This window comes from Oncorhynchus keta, unplaced genomic scaffold (genome assembly GCF_023373465.1).
Source record: "Oncorhynchus keta strain PuntledgeMale-10-30-2019 unplaced genomic scaffold, Oket_V2 Un_contig_6342_pilon_pilon, whole genome shotgun sequence".
In the NCBI taxonomy this organism is placed as follows: domain Eukaryota; kingdom Metazoa; phylum Chordata; class Actinopteri; order Salmoniformes; family Salmonidae; genus Oncorhynchus; species Oncorhynchus keta.
In genome coordinates this window covers 18800-40567 of record NW_026288807.1, presented here as the reverse complement: position 1 = coordinate 40567, position 21768 = coordinate 18800, and the positions used below count along the sequence as shown (strand labels likewise).

At 45.9% G+C, this 21768-nt stretch overlaps 1 long non-coding RNA gene across 8 annotated transcripts; it reads right to left on the bottom strand.

Annotated features, from left to right (window-relative positions):
• Positions 1-1367: 1367 nt before the first annotated feature.
• Positions 1368-5873, bottom strand: LOC127925834 (uncharacterized). 8 transcript variants are annotated; one of them, XR_008122488.1, is made up of 6 exons: positions 5708-5873; positions 5531-5644; positions 5437-5499; positions 1772-1897; positions 1613-1675; positions 1369-1551 (listed from the first exon to the last, which is right to left on the bottom strand). It is a non-coding gene; the product is annotated as an uncharacterized LOC127925834 (long non-coding RNA). The 8 variants fall into 8 exon arrangements; XR_008122490.1 differs by lacking the exon at positions 1613-1675 and having other exon boundaries at positions 1368-1551; XR_008122491.1 differs by lacking the exon at positions 1613-1675 and having other exon boundaries at positions 1835-1897.
• Between the last annotated feature and the right edge of the window lie 15895 nt (positions 5874-21768).

The window sequence follows — 21768 nt, the reverse complement described above, 5'->3', positions numbered from 1 at the left end:
AGTGTCCATCAGTACTGTTCCATCATGTAGTGTCTATCAGTACTGTTCCATCATGTTCCAGTGTCCATCAGTACTGTTCCATCATGTAGTGTCCATCAGTACTGTTCCATCATGTATCAGTGTCCATCAGTACTGTTCCATCATGTAGTGTCCATCAGTACTGTTCCATCATGTAGTGTCTATCAGTACTGTTCCATCATGTAGTGTCCATCAGTACTGTTCCATCATGTAGTGTCCATCAGTACTGTTCCATCATGTAGTGTCCATCAGTGTCCATCATGTAGTGTCTACTGTTCCATCATGTAGTGTCCATCAGTACTGTTCCATCATGTAGTGTCCATCAGTACTGTTCCATCATCATGTAGTGTCCATCAGTACTGTTCCATCATGTAGTGTCCATCAGTACTGTTCCATCATGTAGTGTCTATCAGTACTGTTCCATCATGTAGTGTCCATCAGTACTGTTCCATCATGTAGTGTCCATCAGTACTGTTCCATCATGTAGTGTCCATCAGTACTGTTCCATCATGTAGTGTCCATCAGTACTGTTCCATCATGTAGTGTCCATCAGTACTGTTCCATCATGTAGTGTCTATCAGTACTGTTCCATCATGTAGTGTCCATCAGTACTGTTCCATCATGTAGTGTCTATCAGTACTGTTCCATCATGTAGTGTCTATCAGTACCATGTTCCATCATGTAGTGTCTATCAGTACTGTTCCATCATGTAGTGTCCATCAGTACTGTTCCATCATGTAGTGTCTCAGTACTGTTCCATCATGTACTGTACTGTTCCATCATGTAGTGTCCATCAGTACTGTTCCATCATGTAGTGTCTATCAGTACTGTTCCATCATGTAGTGTCTATCAGTACTGGTCCATCATGTAGTGTCCATCAGTACTGTTCCATCATGTAGTGTCCATCAGTACTGTTCCATTCCATCATGTAGTGTCCATCAGTACTGTTCCATCAGATAAAACACAGGTGCTGATTTGTCCAAAATCATGATTCTATCAGTACTGTTCCATTATTTCAACTGTTCCATTTAACTACTGTTCCATCATAAAACTGTAAACTGATATTTTTTAAAACTGTGGATGTACTGTTCCATCATTTGTCCATACTGTTCCACCTATATCTATGTATTGTGTCCATAGTACTGTTCCACATGTAGGAGTACTGTTCCAGTATAGACTGTTCCATCATGTAGTGTCTAGTCTGTTCCATTATGTTCCATACATCTACATGATGTATTGTTATCACCATGTAGGTCCATCATGCAGTATAGACTATCTAGTCTGTTCATTATATATGTAGTGTCATGATGTATCATGTTATTACATGAGTACTGTTCCATCATGAGCAGTATAGACCTAGTCTGTTCATTATATACATGATGTATTGTTACACCATGTAGGAGCAGTATAGACCTAGTCTGTTCATTATATACATCTACATGATGTATTGTTACACCATGTAGGAGCAGTATAGACCTAGTCTGTTCATTATATACATGATGTATTGTTACACCATGTAGGAGCAGTATAGACCTTCTGTTCATTATATACATCTACATGATGTATTGTTACACCATGTAGGAGCAGTATAGACCTAGTCTGTTCATTATATACATCTACATGATGTATTGTTACACCATGTAGGAGCAGTATAGACCTAGTCTGTTCATTATATACATGATGTATTGTTACTGCAGGAGCATGATGTATTATATACATGATTATTGTTACACCATGTAGGAGCAGTATAGACCTAGTCTGTTCATTATATACATCTACATGATGTATTGTTACACCATGCAGGAGCAGTATAGACCTAGTCTGTTCATTATATACATCTACATGATGTATTGTTACACCATGTAGGAGCAGTATAGACCTAGTCTGTTCATTATATACATGATGTATTGTTACATGCAGGAGCAGTATAGACCTAGTCTGTTCATTATATACATCTACATGATGTATTGTTACGTTCTTTATATTCAGAGCATTTGTTCACATTGTTTCTATAAATATATACAGAGCATTTGGAAAGTGTTCAGACCCCTGTATAGACCTAGTCTGTTCATTACATACATGATGTATTGTTACACCATGTAGGAGCAGTATAGACCTAGTCTGTTCATTATATACATCTACATGATGTATTGTTACACCATGTAGGAGCAGTACAGACCTAGTCTGTTCATTATATACATGATGTATTGTTACACCATGTAGGAGCAGTATAGACCTAGTCTGTTCATTATATATATCTACATGATGTATTGTTACACCATGTAGGAGCACGTATAGACCTAGTCTGTTCATATATACATCTACATGATGTATTGTTACACCATGTATGTCACGTTCTGACCTTTATTTTCTGTGTTTTGTGTTTAGTTAGTATGGTCAGGGGCGTGAGTTGGGTGGCAGTCTATGTTTGTTTGTCTAGGTTTTGGGAATTTCTATGTTTTAGGCCCTATGGTTCTCAATCAGAGGCAGGTGTCATTAGTTGTCTCTGATTGAGAATCATCACTTAGGTGGCCTGGGTTTCACTATGTGTTTGTGGGTGATTGTTTCCTGTCTCAGTGTGTGCACCAGAATGGGACTGTTTTGAGTTTCACATTTTTGTTTTGTTAGTTTTGTTCATGTACCTTATAGCATTAAAAAGTACCATGGAAAATTACCACGCCGCGTATTGGTCCTCTGATCGTTTCGCCTCTCCTCTTCGGAAGAAGAGGAGGAAACTCGTTACAGAATCACCCACCACAATCGGACCAAGCGGGCGTGGTAAAGGACAGCGACGACAGCAGCAGCAGCAACAACAACAGCGGCCAGCATCAGAGCTGAATCTGGACTACACAACTTGGGAGGAGATAGATAGGTGTGGCGGTCGACCCAGGGAGAGTGCCAGGCCACGCCTGGGATTCGATGGAGCAATGCAAGGAAGGTTACAGGAGAATGAGGTTGGCTGGGAAAAATCGCAGCCCCAAGGCAGAGCTGGAGGCAGCGAAAGCTGATCGGCGGCAATGAGGCCAGCACGGCAGTGCGACCGGTACGAGAGGCAGCCCCAAATTTTTTTTTTTTGGGGGGCACGAGGTGTGGTACTAAGCCAGGTAGCAGACCTGAGCTCACTCCTCGTGCTTATTATGAAGCAGCGCATTACTGGTCAGGCACCGTGTTATGCGGTTGAGCGCACGGTGTCGCCAGTGCGTGTCCCGCCCGGTGCGCTATAGGGCAGCCCCGAGAGTGCCATGCGAGTGTGGCATTGAGCCAGGGCGTATGGTGCCTGCTCAGAGGTCTGCAGTCGCCGGTACGCAGTCTTGGTCCAGGTTATCCTGCCCCGGCTCTGCGTGCTGTGTCTCCGGGGCGCTGGGAGGTGCAGTGCGTCCTCTGCCTGCGCTCCGCTCGTACCGGGCAACTGTGGGAGTGGAGCCTAGGGGAAGGTGCGTGTAGTAAGCACTGGATCTCCCGTGCTTACCCACAGCCCGGTTCAGCCTGTGCCTGCACTCTTGAGGTCCGGGCTCGAGTAGTTGTCCAGCCTGGGGAAGTGGTGCCAGGTTGCGCACCAGGCTCCAGTGCTCCCCCACAGCCGGTCTTTCAGGCTCCTCTAACACCAAGCCTCCTGAAAGTCTCCCCAGCCTGGTAGTTCCTGTGGCAGCCCCACGCACCAGGCTGTCTCTCAGTCTCCCTCCCTGCAGGTGCTCCCGCCTGTCCGGCGCCGCTGCCGGAGCCTCCCGCCTGTCCGGGCGCCGCTGCCGGAGCCTCCCGCCTGTCCCGGGCCTCCCGCCTGTCCGGCGCCGCTGCGGGCCTCCCGCCTGTCCGGCGCCGCTGCGGAGCCTCCCGCCTGTCCGCGCCGCTGCAGAGCCTCCCGCCTGTCCGGGCCTCCCGCCTGTCCGGCGCCGCTGCGGGCCTCCCGCCTGTCCGGCGCCGCTGCGGGCCTCCCGCCTGTCCGGCGCTGCTGCGAAGCCTCCCGCCTGTCCGGCGCTGCTGCCGGGAGCCTCCCGCCTGTCCGGGCCTCCCCCGCCTGTCCGGCGCCGCTGCGGGCCTCCCGCCTGTCCCGGAGCCTCCCGCCTGTCCGGCGCCGCTGCCGGGAGCCTCCCCGCCTGTCCGGGCGCCGCTGCGGAGCCTCCCGCCTGTCCGGCGCCGCTGCCGGAGCCTCCCGCCTGTCCGGCGCCGCTGCCGGGCCTCCCGCCTGTCAGGCCTCCCGCCTGTCCGGCGCCGCTGCGGGCCTCCCGCCTGTCCGGCGCCGCTGCCGGAGCCTCCCGCCTGTCCGGCGCTGCTGCCGGGCCTCCCGCCTGTCCGGCGCTGCTGCGGGCGTCCCGCCTGTCCGCGCGCCGCTGCTGGAGCGTCCCGCCTGTCTGGCGCCGCTGCCGGAAGCGTCCCGCCTGTCTGGCGCCGCTGCCGGGCGTCCCTCCCTGTCCGCGCCGCTGCTGGAGCGTCCCGCCTGTCCGGCGCCGCTGCCTCCTGTAGCAGCTCCCACGCACCAGGCTGTCTCTCTGTCTCCTCTCTGCAGGTGCTCTCGCCTGTCCGGCGCCGTTGCCGGGCGTCCCGCCTGTCCGCGCCGCTGCCGGGCCTCCCGCCTGTCGGCGCCGCTGCCGGGCGTCCCGCCTGTCGGCGCCACTGCCGGGCGTCCCGCCTGTCCGGCGCCGCTGCCGGAGCCTCCCGCCTGTCCGGCGCCGCTGCCAGAGCGTCCCGCCTGTCCGGCGCCGGGCCCCTCAGCCCAGAGGCGCCAGAGCCCCTCAGCCCAGAAGGCGCCAGAGCCCCTGTCCCTCTGTCCAGAGCCCCTGTCCCTCTGTCCAGAGCTTCTGCCCCTCTGTCCCGAGCTGCCCCTCTGTCAGTGGGGTCATTGAGAAGGGAGTTGCCATGGTGAGAAAGCCACGGAGGCGGACAAAGACAATGGTGAAGTGGGGTCCGCGTCCGCGCCAGAACCGCCACCGCGGACAGATGCCCACCCAGACCCTCCCCTATAGGTCAAGGTTTTGCGGCCGGAGTCCGCACCTTTGAAGTACGTACTGTCACGTTCTGACCTTTATTTTTCTGTGTTTTGTGTTTAGTTAGTATGGTCAGGGCGTGAGTTGGGTGGGCAGTCTATGTTTGTTTGTCTAGGTTTTGGGAATTTCTATGTTTCGGCCTAGTATGGTTCTCAATCAGAGGCAGGTGTCATTAGTTGTCTCTGATTGAGAATCTTCTAGGTAACCTGGGTTTCACTATGTGTTTGTGGGTGATTGTTTCCTGTCTCAGTGTGCACCAGATAGGACTGTTTTGAGTTTCACATTTTTTGTTTTGTTAGTTTTGTTCATGTGTACCTTATAGCATTAAAAAGTACCATGGAAAATTACCACGCCGCGTATTGGTCCTCTGATCCGTTTCGCCTCTCCTCTTCGGAAGAAGAGGAGGAAACTGTTACAATGTAGGAGCAGTATAGACCTAGTCTGTTCATTATATACATCTACATGATGTATTGTTACACCATGTAGGAGCAGTATAGACCTAGTCTGTTCATTATATGAGCAGTATAGACCTAGTCTGTTCATTATATACATGATGTATTGTTACACCATGTAGGAGCAGTATAGACCTAGTCTGTTCATTATATACATGATGTATTGTTACACCATGTAGGAGCAGTATAGACCTAGTCTGTTCATTATATACATCTACATAATGTATTGTTACACCATGTAGGAGCAGTATAGACCTAGTCTGTTCATTATATACATCTACATAATGTATTGTTACGTTCCTTATATTCAGAGCATTTGTTCACATTGTTTCTATAAATATATACAGAGCATTTGGAAAGTGTTCAGACCCCTTGACTTTTCCCCACATTTTGTTACGTTACGGCCTTATTCGAAAATATATGAAATAGTTTTCCCCCTGAATCTGCAAACAATACCTCAAAATTACAAACGCAAAAACTGGTTTGTAAAATGTTTTGCAAATGTATTAAAAAATAAACAACTGAAATATTCAGAATGAGTAAGTGTGTCCAAACTTTTGACTGATATTGTCAGTATTCAGACCCTTTGTTACTCAGTGCTGTTTGAAGCATCTTTGGCAGCGTTACAGCCTCCAGTCTTCTTGGGTTTGACGCTACAAGCTTGGCACACCTGTATTTGGGAGTTTCTCCCATTCTTCTCTGCAGATCCTCTCTTGCGTTGCTGCACAGCTATTTTCAGGGCTCTCCAGAGATGTTTGATCAGGTTCAAGTCCGGGCTCTGGCTGGGCCACTCAAGGACATTCAGAGACTTGTCCCGAAGCCACTCCTGCGTTCTCTTGGCTGTGTAGTTAGGGTCATTGTCCTGGAAGGTTAAACTTTGCCCCAGTCTGAGGTCCTATTCTGAGGTCCTGGAGTAGGTTTTCATTAAGGATATCTCTGTACTTTGCTCTGTTCGTCTTTGCCTCGATCCTGACTAGTCTCACAGTCCCTGCCTGATAGAGAATTCTATATTCCTGTATGTTTTATTGCCAAAATCAATTCGTACTCATTTCTATTTCATTAATGAGTTGTAAGTTCATTAATTATGCATGAAGTAGATTGAGACCAGTCTTAAAAGCCAAAGGTAAACAGTGTTTATTACAGAGTACTAAATGCTTACACACATTTCCACAGGTTATAAACTGAAAATGACGTCAGCGTTTTCCAAGCGTTCCATTTCACAAGCAGAGGGCCCCCTAGCTCTTGAGCCTTCGCGTTATCAGCACGAAGTCAAGGCCAGTCAGTATAAATCAACATTCTCGACAATCTGGAGATGGCCTGTTCCCACCACCTGGAGATTTTGTACAACTGAATGAACTAAGGAACAGACCTTCATTGTTACTAAACTCCTGACTACATTATACAATTGGGAAAGGGAGCAAGAGAAAAATTCACATGTACAGTACATTATAGCATTTGGACTAGTCAGTTCTGATTGGAATGTATACATAATTAGTCATTTCAACCATAATTTCCTCTATCACTGCCGCTGAAAAACATCCCCACAGCATGATGCTGCCACCACCATGCTTCACCGTAGGGATGGTGCCAGGTTTCCTCCAGACCTGACTTTTGGTATTCAGGCCAAAAGAGTTCAAGCTTGGTTTCATCAGAGCAGAGAATTGTGTTTCTCATGGTGAGAGTCCTTTAGGTGTTATTATTTTATACATTTTAAATGTTACCTTAATTTAACTAGGCAAGTCAGTTAAGAACAAATGTTTATTTTCAATGACTGCCTACCGGGAACAGTGGGTTAAATGCCTTGTTCAGGAGCAGAACGACAGATTTTTACCTTGTGAGCTCGATTCGATCTTCTAACCACTAGGCTACGCTGCCGCCCCCTACACTCTAACCACTAGGCTACGCTGCCGTCCCTACACTCTAACCACTAGGCTACGCTGCCATCACTAAGATATGTGGATAACGTGTTATAACAGCATCCATCACATGGTTATAAACATGACATAATAAATGTCTTAGTCAGCAACTCTTGACAGCTTGGTGAAATCTCTCCAGGCGTTCATAACCATCACTAAAGATAGATGGATGAGGTGTTATAACAGAGCTTGGTGAAATCTCTCAGGCGTTCATAACCATCACTAAAGATAGATGGATAGGTGTTATAACAGCTTGGTGAAATCTCTCCAGGGTTCATAACCATCACTAAAGATAGATGGATAAGGTGTTATAACAGAGCTTGGTGAAATCTCTCCAGGGGTTCATAACCATCACTAAAGATAGATGGATGAGGTGTTATAACAGAGCTTGGTGAAATCTCTCCAGGGTTCATAACCATCACTAAAGATAGATGGATAATGTGTTATAACAGCTTGGTGAAATCTCTCCAGGGGTTCATAACCATCACTAAAGATAGATGGATGGAACACAACATGATATCCAACCAGGAGATAAAGAGTAAGGACCCTTTTGGAAAACTCCAAGTGGGCTGTCATGTACCTTTTTACTGAGGAGTGGCTTCTGTCTGGCCACTCTACTACAAAAATGCCTGATTGGTGGAGTGCTGCAGAGATGGTTGTCCTTCTTGGAAGGTTCTCCCGTCTCCACAGAGAGGAACTCTGGAACTCTGTCAGAGTGACCGTCAGTTCTTGGTCACCTCGTGCCCTTGAGCAGGGCCTGGTGGTAGATCAGTCAACATGCCCCTGAGCAGGGCATTGACCCTGGATGCTTCTGTGTGTCGCTCTGAATGGGAGTCTATTGGATGACTGGTATGATGTAGTTGTTGGATGGGAGTCTGTTGTATGACTGGTATGATGTAGTTGTTGTATGACTGGTATGATGTAGTTGTTGGATGGGAGTCTGTTGGATGACTGGTATGATGTAGTTGTTGGATGGGAGTCTATTGGATGACTGGTATGATGTCGTTGTTGGATGGGAGTCTGTTGTATGACTGGTATGATGTAGTTGTTGGATGGGAGTCTGTTGGAGGACTGGTGTGATGTAGTTGTTGGATGGGAGTCTATTGGATGACTGGTATGATGTCGTTGTTGGATGGGAGTCTGTTGTATGACTGGTATGATGTAGTTGTTGGATGGGAGTCTGTTGGATGACTGGTATGATGTAGTTGTTGGATGGGAGTCTGTTGGAGGACTGGTATGATGTAGTTGTTGGATGGGAGTCTGTTGTATGACTGGTATGATGTCGTTGTTGGATGGGAGTCTGTTGGATGACTGGTATGATGTAGTTGTTGGATGGGAGTCTGTTGGAGGACTGGTATGATGTAGTTGTTGGATGGGAGTCTGTTGGATGACTGGTATGATGTCGTTGTTGGATGGGAGTCTGTTGTATGACTGGTATGATGTCGTTGTTGGATGGGAGTCTGTTGGATGACTGGTATGATGTAGTTGTTGGATGGGAGTCTGTTGTATGACTGGTATGATGTAGTTGTTGGATGGGAGTCTGTTGTATGACTGGTATGATGTCGTTGTTGGATGGGAGTCTGTTGGATGACTGGTATGATGTAGTTGTTGGATGGGAGTCTGTTGGATGACTGGTGTGATGTAGTTGTTGTATGACTGGTATGATGTAGTTGTTGGATGACTGGTATGATGTAGTTGTTGGATGACTGGTATGATGTAGTTGTTGGATGACTGGTATGATGTAGTTGTTGAATGGGGAGTCTGTTGGATGACTGGTATGATGTAGTTGTTGAATGGGAGTCTGTTGGATGACTGGTATGATGTCGTTGTTGGATGACTGGTATGATGTAGTTGTTGGATGACTGGTATGATGTAGTTGTTGGATGACTGGTATGATGTAGTTGTTGGATGACTGGTATGATGTAGTTGTTGGATGACTGGTATGATGTAGTTGTTGAATGGGAGTCTGTTGGATGACTGGTATGATGTAGTTGTTGGATGGGAGTCTGTTGTATGACTGGTATGATGTCGTTGTTGGATGACTGGTATGATGTAGTTGTTGGATGACTGGTATGATGTAGTTGTTGGATGACTGGTATGATGTAGTTGTTGAATGGGAGTCTGTTGGATGACTGGTATGATGTAGTTGTTGGATGGGAGTCTGTTGTATGACTGGTATGATGTAGTTGTTGGATGGGGAGTCTGTTGGATGACTGGTATGATGTAGTTGTTGGATGGGAGTCTGTTGTATGACTGGTATGATGTAGTTGTTGGATGGGGAGTCTGTTGTATGACTGGTATGATGTCGTTGTTGGATGACTGGTATGATGTAGTTGTTGAATGGGAGTCTGTTGTATGACTGGTATGATGTAGTTGTTGGATGGGAGTCTGTTGTATGACTGGTATGATGTCGTTGTTGGATGGGGAGTCTGTTGTATGACTGGTATGATGTAGTTGTTGTATGACTGGTATGATGTAGTTGTTGGATGGGAGTCTGTTGGATGACTGGTATGATGTAGTTGTTGAATGGGAGTCTGTTGGATGACTGGTATGATGTAGTTATTGGATGGGAGTCTGTTGGATGACTGGTATGATGTAGTTGTTGGATGGGAGTCTGTTGGATGACTGGTATGATGTAGTTGTTGAATGGGAATCTGTTGGATGACTGGTATGATGTAGTTGTTGGATGGGAGTCTGTTGGAGGACTGGTGTGATGTAGTTGTTGGATGGGAGTCTGTTGGATGACTGGTATGATGTAGTTGTTGGATGGGAGTCTGTTGGAGGACTGGTGTGATGTAGTTGTTGGATGGGAGTCTGTTGGATGACTGGTGTGATGTAGTTGTTGGATGGGAGTCTGTTGGATGACTGGTATGATGTAGTTGTTGGATGGGAGTCTGTTGGAGGACTGGTATGATGTCGTTGTTGGATGACTGGTGTGATGTAGTTGTTGGATGACTGGTATGATGTCGTTGTTGGATGGGAGTCTGTTGGATGACTGGTGTGATGTAGTTATTGGATGGGAGTCTGTTGGAGGACTGGTATGATGTAGTTGTTGGATGGGAGTCTGTTGGATGACTGGTATGATGTAGTTATTGGATGGGAGTCTGTTGGATGACTGGTGTGATGTAGTTATTGGATGGGAGTCTGTTGGATGACTGGTGTGATGTAGTTGTTGGATGGGAGTCTGTTGGATGACTGGTATGATGTAGTTATTGGATGGGAGTCTGTTGGATGACTGGTATGATGTAGTTGTTGGATGGGAGTCTGTTGGATGACTGGTATGATGTAGTTGTTGAATGGGAATGTGTTGGATGACTGGTATGATGTAGTTGTTGGATGACTGGTATGATGTAGTTGTTGGATGGGAGTCTGTTGGATGACTGGTATGATGTAGTTGTTGGATGGGAGTCTGTTGGATGACTGGTATGATGTAGTTGTTGGATGACTGGTATGATGTAGTTGTTGGATGGGAGTCTGTTGGATGACTGGTATGATGTAGTTGTTGAATGGGAGTCTGTTGGATGACTGGTATGATGTAGTTGTTGAATGGGAGTCTGTTGGATGACTGGTATGATGTAGTTGTTGGATGGGAGTCTGTTGGATGACTGGTATGATGTAGTTGTTGAATGGGAGTCTGTTGGATGACTGGTATGATGTAGTTGTTGGATGGGAGTCTGTTGGAGGACTGGTGTGATGTAGTTGTTGGATGGGAGTCTGTTGGATGACTGGTATGATGTAGTTGTTGGATGGGAGTCTGTTGGAGGACTGGTGTGATGTAGTTGTTGGATGGGAGTCTGTTGGATGACTGGTGTGATGTAGTTGTTGGATGGGAGTCTGTTGGATGACTGGTATGATGTCGTTGTTGGATGACTGGTGTGATGTAGTTGTTGGATGACTGGTATGATGTCGTTGTTGGATGGGAGTCTGTTGGATGACTGGTATGATGTAGTTGTTGGATGGGAGTCTGTTGGATGACTGGTATGATGTCGTTGTTGGATGACTGGTGTGGTGTAGTTGTTGGATGGGAGTCTGTTGGATGACTGGTATGATGTAGTTGTTGAATGGGAGTCTGTTGGATGACTGGTATGATGTAGTTGTTGGATGACTGGTATGATGTAGTTGTTGGATGACTGGTATGATCTGGTTGTTGGATGACTGGTATGATGTAGTTGTTGGAAGACTGGTATGATGTAGTTGTTGAATGGGAGTCTGTTGGATGACTGGTATGATGTAGTTGTTGGATGGGAGTCTGTTGGATGACTGGTATGATGTAGTTGTTGGATGGGAGTCTGTTGGATGACTGGTATGATGTAGCTGTTGGATGGGAGTCTGTTGGATGACTGGTGTGATGTAGTTGTTGGATGGGAATCTGTTGGATGACTGGTATGATGTAGTTGTTGGATGGGAGTCTGTTGGATGACTGGTATGATGTAGTTGTTGGATGGGAGTCTGTTGGATGACTGGTATGATGTAGTTGTTGGATGGGAGTCTGTTGGATGACTGGTATGATGTAGTTGTTGGATGGGAGTCTGTTGGATGACTGGTATGATGTAGTTGTTGGATGGGGAGTCTGTTGGATGACTGGTATGATGTAGTTGTTGGATGGGAGTCTGTTGGATGACTGGTATGATGTCGTTGTTGGATGGGAGTCTGTTGGATGACTGGTATGATGTAGTTGTTGGATGGGAGTCTGTTGGATGACTGGTATGATGTCGTTGTTGGATGGGAGTCTGTTGGATGACTTGTATGATGTAGTTGTTGGATGGGAGTCTGTTGGATGACTGGTATGATGTAGTTGTTGGATGGGAGTCTGTTGGATGACTGGTATGATGTCGTTGTTGGATGGGAGTCTGTTGGATGACTGGTATGATGTCGTTGTTGGATGGGAGTCTGTTGGATGACTGGTATGATGTAGTTGTTGGATGGGAGTCTGTTGGATGACTGGTATGATGTAGTTGTTGAATGGGAGTCTGTTGGATGACTGGTATGATGTAGTTGTTGGATGGGAGTCTGTTGGATGACTGGTGTTGTTGGCGGCTTCACTGCAAGTATATTGTATGTTTATAATAATAATAATAAAACATTTAACAAAAATAAAAAAATAAAGAAATCTGAAATGTCTTGAGTCAATAAGTATTCAACCCCTTTGTTATGTAAGTTCAGGAGTAATCATTTGCTTAACAAGTCACATAATAAATTGCATGGACTCACTGTGTGCAATAATAGTGTTTAACATGATTTTGAATGACTACCTCATCTCTGTACCCCACACATACAATTATCTGTAGGTCCCTCATCTCTGTACCCCACACATACAATTATCTGTAAGGTCTCTCATCTCTGTACCCCACACATACAATTATCTGTAAGGTCCCTCATCTCTGTACCCCACACATACAATTATCTGTAAGGTCCCTCATCTCTGTACCCCCACACATACAATTATCTGTAGTCCCTCATCTCTGTACCCCACATATACAATTATCTGTAGGTCCCTCATCTCTGTACCCCACACATACAATTATCTGTAAAGGTCCCTCATCTCTGTACCCCCACACATACAATTATCTGTAAGGTCCCTCATCTCTGTACCCCACACATACAATTATCTGTAAGGTCCCTCATCTCCGTACCCCACACATACAATTATCTGTAAGGTCTCTCATCTCCGTACCCCACACATACAATTATCTGTAAGGTCCCTCATCTCCGTACCCCACACATACAATTATCTGTAAGGTCTCTCAGTCAAGGAGGGAATTTACATCACAGTTTCAGCCAATACCTCACAAGGGACACCTATCGGTAGAGAGGAAAAACAAAAAAACATCTGAGATTGAATCCTATTGGTAGAGGAAAAACAAAAACACATCTGAGATTGAATCCCTATTGGTAGAGGGGAAAAACAAAAACACATCTGAGATTGAATCCTATTGGTAGAGGGGAAAACAAAAACACATCTGAGATTGAATATCCTTTTGAGGTGAAGTTATTAATGACACTTTGGATGGTGTATCAATACACCCAGTCACTACAAAGATACAGGCTTCCTTCCTAACTCAGTTGCTGGAGAGAAGGAAACCGCTCAGTGATTTCACCATGAGGCCAATGGTGACTTTAAAACTTTGTATCTGTTTTATAGCTGTGATAGGAGAACTGAGGATGGATCAACGACAATGTAGTTGCTCTACAATACTCACCTAATTGGCAGAGTGAAAAGGAAGTCTGTACAGAATACAAATATTTTAAATATTTATAAATATTCCAAAACACACATCCTATTTGCAACAAGCCACTAAAGTAATACTGCAAAACATGTGGCAAAGCAATTCAATTTTTGTCCTGAATACAAAGTGTTATGTTTGAGGTAAATCTGAGTACCACTCTCCATATTTTCAATCGTAGTGGTGGCTGCATCATGTTATGGGTATGCTTGTAGCGTTAAGGACTGGAGAGTTTTTCAGAATAAAAAAATGAACTGAATTAGCTAAATACAGGCAAAATCCTAGAGGAAAACCTGGTTCAGTCTGCTTTTCACCAGACAGGGAGATGAATTCACATATCAACAGGACAACAACCTAAAACACAAGGCCAAATCTACACTGGGGTTGCTTACTAAGAAGACAGTGAGTGTTCCTGATTGACCGATTACAGGTTTGACTTAAATCTACTTGAAAATCTATGGCAAGGCCTGGAAATGGTTCATTAACAATGATTAACAACCGATTTGACAGAGCTTGAAGAATGTAAAAAATAAAATAAAATGGACAACGAGCTCTTAGAGATTTTCCCAGAAAGACTCACAGCCATAACCGCTGTCAAATTGCTTAATTAAACTCCAGGCAGCAGATGGCGGCGTGAGTCTTTAAGGTGATGCTTCTTGCGTGACGTAAGTCGGTTAGGGCCAGGCAGAGTAGGAAGGTAATGCATGGAGTTAGGGAAGAAAATGGTAGTATAGTAAGTAAACCAGAGGAAATGGTCAGGGTGACAACTGATCATTTCCAAGGTTTATTTAAGGAAAGGAAATAGATGTAGAGCAGGGAAACGTGTTTTAGAACACTTGTCCCGGTTGCCAGAGACATTAGAGACGTGATGGAGGCCCAGATCTCACTAGAAGAGGTTGAGGCGCTCTTGGGAGGATGGGAAAAGGGAAGGTGCCTGGGATGGATGGGCTGCCGGCTGAGTTTTACCTCAAGTTTTGGGGTATACTTGGACCAGTGATTCTCGAAGTCTTGAAGGCCATCCTTGAGGCGGGGGTCCCGGGGGATCAATGGCTGTTGGTGTGCTGTCACTTCTTTATAAGAAGGGGGAAGCAACTGACCTTGGCAGCTGGCGGCCATTGACCATGCTGTGCGTAGATTACAAGATTCTTGCAAAGCTCTTCCCTCGTCGTCCACGAGGATCAGACGTGCGGGGAAGAGGGCCGCTCTATAAGATGGAACCTACAGTTGATCAGGAATTCCATCGCTTGGGTTGAAGATAGAGGCTGCCTTTAATGGTAGCAGCTAGATCAGGCGAAAGCTTTTGATCGCGTGAATAGATCTTTTCTATTCAGGGTGTTAGGTAGATTAGGATTTGGGGAGAAGTTTATAGGATGGATCCGTACTTTATATGTCGGAGCGGGGTGTCGAGTTAGTGTAAATAGTCACTTAGGTGACGTTTTGACCTCTCGTCTGGGGTCAGGCAGGGATGCCCACTCTCGGCTCTCCTCTTCGTTCTGTACATGGAGCCTCTGGGGGCTGCCATTAGGGCAGACACAGGGGTGGAAAACTTGTTGATCCCTGGAAGTGGTGGGCTGCGTGTTAAGATGACGCAGTACGCCGGCGACACTTCCTTGCTGTTGTGCAGGACTCGTGCCTGACAAGGTCCCTTGCCATCTTTGGGGATTTCACCCCGAGCGTCGGGAGCAGTTCTGAACCATGCAAAGTCTTCCGTCAAGTTTTTCGGAAGATGGCGCGGTAGAACGGATGTGCCTGGGGTTCTCTCTCTGTGAGGGCCCTGAGGATTCTCGGGGTTCATTTTGAGACCTCCGGCTCAGCGACGCTAAACTGGAACATGCGTATCGCAGTGGTACAGAGGAAGCTAGCAATGTGGAAGGCTAGGTATTTGTCTTTTATGGGCAAAGTCCTGGTCCTAAAGGTGGATGTGTTGCCGTCTCTTTTGTATTTGGCGTACATCTACCCATTGCCGGCTTGTCTGAGGAGGCCTCTAGTGAGGCTTGTGTTTCAGTTTATGTGGAGTGGCAGGTGCGGAGTGGGTCGCCAGGGCACGCATGATCTGTCCTATCGGGGAGGGAGGTAGGGGGTACCACATTTCCCCCTCAAGCTGGACTCAATTTTGTTTCTTTCTTGTTAACGGAGCTTGCTCAGCCAGTGATACACCGTCCGGTTACCTCCTGAGGGTGTTCTTCTCGTATCAGGCGAGAAGCGTAATGGTGTGGTCTAACGCGGGTCCTCGGGGCGGAACAGCTGCCGTGGCACTTTGGTCATGCGGCCAAGTGGCTGCGTGCGCACCCCGGAGTTGAAGTTGCCCGAGTAGGTTTAGACCACAGGCACCTGTCGAGGAGGTCAGGCAGGCAGGGAGTCCTGCGCCCGTAGCGGGCATCTCGTCAGTGGTCTGGGAGGAGTGCAGGCGCGGGGCCTGGACAACGGGCTCAAGGACCTGAATGGTTGAGCCTTCATAAGCGTTTGCCGGTACTTTCCATCTTGTACCGGTATAGTTTGGTGCAATCCCCCACCTGTCCAAGATCCTCTTGTGGCAGGGAGGAGACTGTGCACCATGCCTTCTGGGACTGTGCCTTTGCCGGACTAGTCTGGGCTAGGGCACGGGTGATGCTAGGTGTGGTTAGGAGTGATTTTGTTTTGACATGGGCTAGGCTAGAGCTAGAGGCGTAGGGAGAGCAAAGGGAACGGATAGGGACGGGTTTCTGCTCTGGCTTCTCATGAGTCTCTTTAAAAGGGACTGTGGGAAGCCAGGAAAAATTTAGTCAAGACAGGGAGAGATTGGGGGTGGAAGGGATAGTGAGAAGGGTGGAAGGTGATTTGAGGGGGAGGATGAAGAGGGAGGAGAGGAAGTGGGGGAAGCATGCGGCACGGGAGAGGTGGAAAGGGGGTTTAGGGCTGGGAGTGTTAGAGTGAGTTTGGTAAGGGGATAGATTAGGGAAGGGGAGATAGGGAAAGGGTTAGGTATTGGTTAGGTATGACGGGGAGGGACGATGCTCCCCTGAGGTTTGTTTTTGTCTTGGTGTTTGGTGATTTGGTTTTGTAAATATAAGTAATTAAGAATGAATGAGAGATATGATTTTTGTAAAGTGTGAATGGTATTGATTGTAAATAAATTATTTTAACCACCAAAAAAAAAAAAGAATAATAATCTAGTGGACAAGACGCTCTAGAACCACAACACAGCTACTGTTTAAAACACCTCGGTAGCTTGCTAGCCAACATGCAACCGAGAACATTTAAGCTCGTTAGACCACTTTTGTGAATATTAATCTTGTTGTTTTAAAAACAGTTCTGTTGAGGTATCTACTGGTTAACTTTAACGTAATGTACTTGTTACATTTGCAAACTTGTTCTGAGCCTAGTACTCGGCTAGTCGCTAATGCTAACTAGCTAGCTAGCATCCACAACCATGAGCTCTTTTAAGCTACTCGCCCCCAGGTAAAGAAGCGATGTGTTGGCCGGAGAAAGAATCTCTCGGACTGAACGTTGTCATAAAGAAGAAGAGGAAGATATCTCAGTGAAAGTAGAGGAAGAAGCTTTCAGAATTAAAAGGAGGAAGAGGAGTCTATCAGCATCGCATTGAAAGGAAGATGTTATTGTGAAAGAACCTTTTGGAAAGGAAGAGGAGGCTATCATATTAAAAGAGGAGGATGGTGTTACAGTGAAAGAAGAGAAAGAACCCATTAGAGTGAAGAAGAAAGACAGGATAGAGGCTGTCACAGTGGAAGGGAGGAGGTAGAAGCTTCGACAATGAAAAAGGAGGAAGAGGCTATCACATTGAAGAAGAAGAGGAAGAACCTTTTAGAGTGAAAGAGGAAAGAGGAGGCTATCTCAGTAAAAGAGGAGGACGACATTCTGGGAGTGAAGGGAGGAGGAAGGAGAAGAAGAGGAGACTGAAGATCGGATTAGCACCGGTGAGTATTGTCTTAAAAACAGGGACACAAACGTTGCACTTGTGAAGTAATATGTTGTTTTAAATAGGCGTTCTACTGAAGTGATATACTTCAATAGGTTATTCAGGACTGTAGAAATTGTTCGAGGCAATCTGCCATTGGTACATGCATTTTTACCTTTTAAATTAATAATATATAGGCCTAGCTATTGTTTATTGGAGAAAATAACTGATACATGCTGAATGAACTTAGTTCAACTAACTCTTACAGCCTTGTTATAAAATTGCTTTAACTTATTTTTTCCCTTCAATCTACACACAATACCCAATAATGACATCACAATACCCAATAATGACATCACAATACCCAATAATGACATCACAATACCCAATAATGACATCACAATACCCAATAATGACATCACAATACCCAATAATGACAAATCAAAAACTGTTTTATTTTAATTTGAGGTAATGTATATAAATAAATAAAAAAACAGGAAATATCACATTACATAAGAAGTCAGTACTTTGTTGAAGCACCTTTTGGCAGCGATTACAGCCTCAGTCTTCTTGGGTTTTTGACGCTACAAGCTTGGCACACCTGTATTTGGAGAGTTTCTCCCATTCTTCTCTGCAGATCCTATCAGGCTGTGTGAGTTGGATGGGGAGTGTTGCTGCACAGTTATTTTCAGGTCTTTTCAGAGATGTTAGATCGGGCTCAAGTCCGGGCTCTGGCTGGAGCCACTCAAGGACATTCAGAGGCTTGTCCTGAAATACAGTAGCAACAAAGCTATACAAAATGAAAATCAAAATAAATAAATATTGTTCAGTATGATCAATACTAACTTTATGATCAATACTAACTTTGCATAATGTTGTAATATATTGTGTATATTTATACCCAATGGTTTCCAAATATGTGTAGTACATTTTTGCTATTCTGTATTTTTTTATACCATAAATCCTTGATGTTCCAAATAAGCCCAGTTTGCATTGAAACACATGGAGATTGTGTTTATCACCTAATAAATCAATAAACCTGAACATAAATGTTTTTTTCTTCAGATTTAAGTTGATTAAAGTACTCAAACTACAGTTATGCATATTATTCATAGTGTCCTTTACCAAGATGAAATCATTAAGAACAACTAGAAACCTCTGTACTCTCTGCAGCACGTTAGAAGTAGACAGGTAGTTGTTGATGCAGAGAGAAAGAAGAAGAAGATCAGGGTTGAAGGATATCAGGATAGAAGATCTGGGCAAACAAATGAAGGACAAGAAGATGACTACTGACCGAATACTCGTGGCAGTTCGGGCCGGGGTGTCATATTGTTGTCCTGCCTTCATCCAGGTGATTCTGTTTTTAGGGGTTTCACCACCTGTACCTTTCTAATACAAGAGTAGGTTAGAGTAGATTAGAAAGGGTCTTTAGGCTTTATAAAGACAAGTTGAACTAACTAACAACAATAGGGGTTTCACCACCTGTACCTTTCTAATACAAGAGTAGATTAGAGTAGATTAGGGAGATTAGAAACGGTCTTTAGAAAGACAAGTTGAACTAACTAACAACAATAGGGGTTTCACCACCTGTACCTTTCTAATACAAGAGTAGATTAGAGTAGATTAGCGTAGATTAGGGAGATTAGAAACGGTCTTTAGGCTTTAGAAAGACAAGTTTAACTAATTAACAACAATAGGAGAACAGCAAACGGTAACCAGCTTTCAGAAAAATGTATTAAAAGTTGTTTGTGTTTATGGTCTTTGTGCAGCTGCAGGATCAATATTCACCTTTATAATATGGGATGAAGCCTGAGCTGGAATGTGAAGCTAACGGAAGCTGGCTAGCTTTAGAAAACCCTGACTAGTTCTCTCTAGTGTCGTAGTATACCCCTCAGAACCCCAAAGATAAGCTTGTAATTGTAAAAAAACACTGTATAGTCAAAAAAAAACATCCATGTTTTTAGTATTAAACTAAATACTTTTTTGTCTTTGGCAGGAGCGAGACCAGACTCTCACTCGGACAGAGGAAAGAGTACTTCAGGGCAACCAGACCCAAAGATGGCCAAACCAGCGAGACCACACCACTGCTCCCATTGTGGAAAGAGTATTATTAATTTAAGGAGTCTAAAAGTTCATCAAAGAGTACATACAGGAGAAAAGCCTTACCACTGCTCGCAGTGTGGAAAGAGTTTTACTCAGTTAGGGAATCTGAAAATGCATGAGCGAATACACACAGGAGAGAAGCCTTTCCACTGCTCCCAGTGTGGAAAGAGTTTTACCCAGTTAGCTGCCCTGAAAATACATGAGAGGACGCACACTGGAGAGAAGCCTTTCCACTGCTCCCTGTGTGGAAAGCATTTTACCCAGTTAGGGGCCCTGAAAACACATGAGAGGACACATACAAGAGAGAATAATTTCCACTGCTCCCTGTGCGGAAAGACTTTTACCCAGTTAGGGTCCATGAAAACGCATGAGAGGACACACACTGGAGAGAAGCCATATCGCTGCTCCCAGTGTCAAAATACCTTTCCGCATTAAGGGACCTGAAATCACATGAAAGAACCCACTTAGTAGAGAGGCAGAGGCCGTTCCAATGCTCTCAGTGTGGAAAGAGATTCATCCAGTCATGTACATCTGAAAGATCACATGACAACACACACAGGAGAAAACCGTTCCACTGCTCTCAGTGTGGAAAGGGTTTTACCAGGTTAAGCACACTAAAAACACACAGAGTACACACAGGAGATCAGCATTTCCAATGCTCTCAGTGTGGAAAGGGTTTTACCAGGTTAAGCACACTAAAAACACACAAGAGTACACACAGGAGATCAGCATTTCCAATGCTCTCAGTGTGGAAAGGGTTTTACCAGGTTAAGCACACTAAAAACACACAAGAGTACACACAGGAGATCAGCATTTCCAATGCTCTCAGTGTGGAAAGGGTTTTACCAGGTTAAGCACACTAAAAACACACAAGAGTACACACAGGAGATCAGCATTTCCAATGCTCCCAGTGTGGAAAGAAATGGTTAGAAAAGGCATCCATTAACAATAGTTAGGGAACCTGCAAGACCACGACGGAACACACACCGGGAAGATGCCGTACCACTGCTCCCAGTGTGGAAAGAGATTTTCACATCTCATAACACGCAGTGCTCCACACTTTTCGACTGAGAATGTGTTTTCCTGGGTTCATCATGAAAATCTGGGAAAAGTCATGAATTTTTTTGTTGTTGTGTTTTCCAAAAGTGTTTTCAAAAAGTCAATGGAAATGAATTGAACTTCTGTTAGCCATTTATTTAGGCATAGTTTGTAAATATGTTATTAATCACATGCAAATCACCATATCAACCAGGATCAGAATGCTTTAATGCTGTGTGACCGCATCACCTGCACATACAAGGGGAGAGAGACAGTAGCACTGTGGAGTGGGCCTCAAGGGAGAGAGACAGTAGCACTGTGGAGTGGGCCTCAAGGAGAGACAGTAGCACTGTGGAGTGGGCCTCAAGGGAGAGAGACAGTAGCACTGTGGAGTGGGCCTCAAGGGGAGAGAGACAGTAGCACTGTGGAGTGGGCCTCAAGGGAGAGAGACAGTAGCACTGTGGAGTGGGCCTCAAGGGGAGAGAGACAGTAGCACTGTGGAGTGGGCCTCAAGGGAGAGAGACAGTAGAGCTGTGGAGTGGGCCTCAAGGGGAGAGACAGTAGCACTGTGGAGTGGGCCTCAAGGGGAGAGACAGTAGCACTGTGGAGTGGGCCTCAAGTGGAGAGAGACAGTAGCACTGTGGAGTGGGCCTCAAGGGAGAGAGACAGTAGCACTGTGGAGTGGGCCTCAAGGGGAGAGACAGTAGAGCTGTGGACCTCAAGGGAGAGAGACAGTAGCACTGTGGAGTGGGCCTCAAGGGGAGAGAGACAGTAGCACTGTGGAGTGGGCCTCAAGGGAGAGAGACAGTAGCACTGTGGAGTGGGCCTCAAGGGAGAGAGACAGACAGAGCTGTGGAGTGGGCCTCAAGTGGAGAGAGACAGTAGCACTGTGGTGGGCCTCAAGGGGAGAGAGACAGTAGCACTGTGGAGTGGGCCTCAAGGGGAGAGAGACAGTAGCACTGTGGAGTGGGCCTCAAGGGAGAGACAGTAGCACTGTGGAGTGGGCCTCAAGGGGAGAGAGACAGTAGCACTGTGGGTGGGCCTCAAGGGGAGAGAGACAGTAGAGCTGTGGAGTGGGCCTCGGAGAGAGACAGTAGCACTGTGGAGTGGGCCTCAAGGGAGAGAGACAGTAGCACTGTG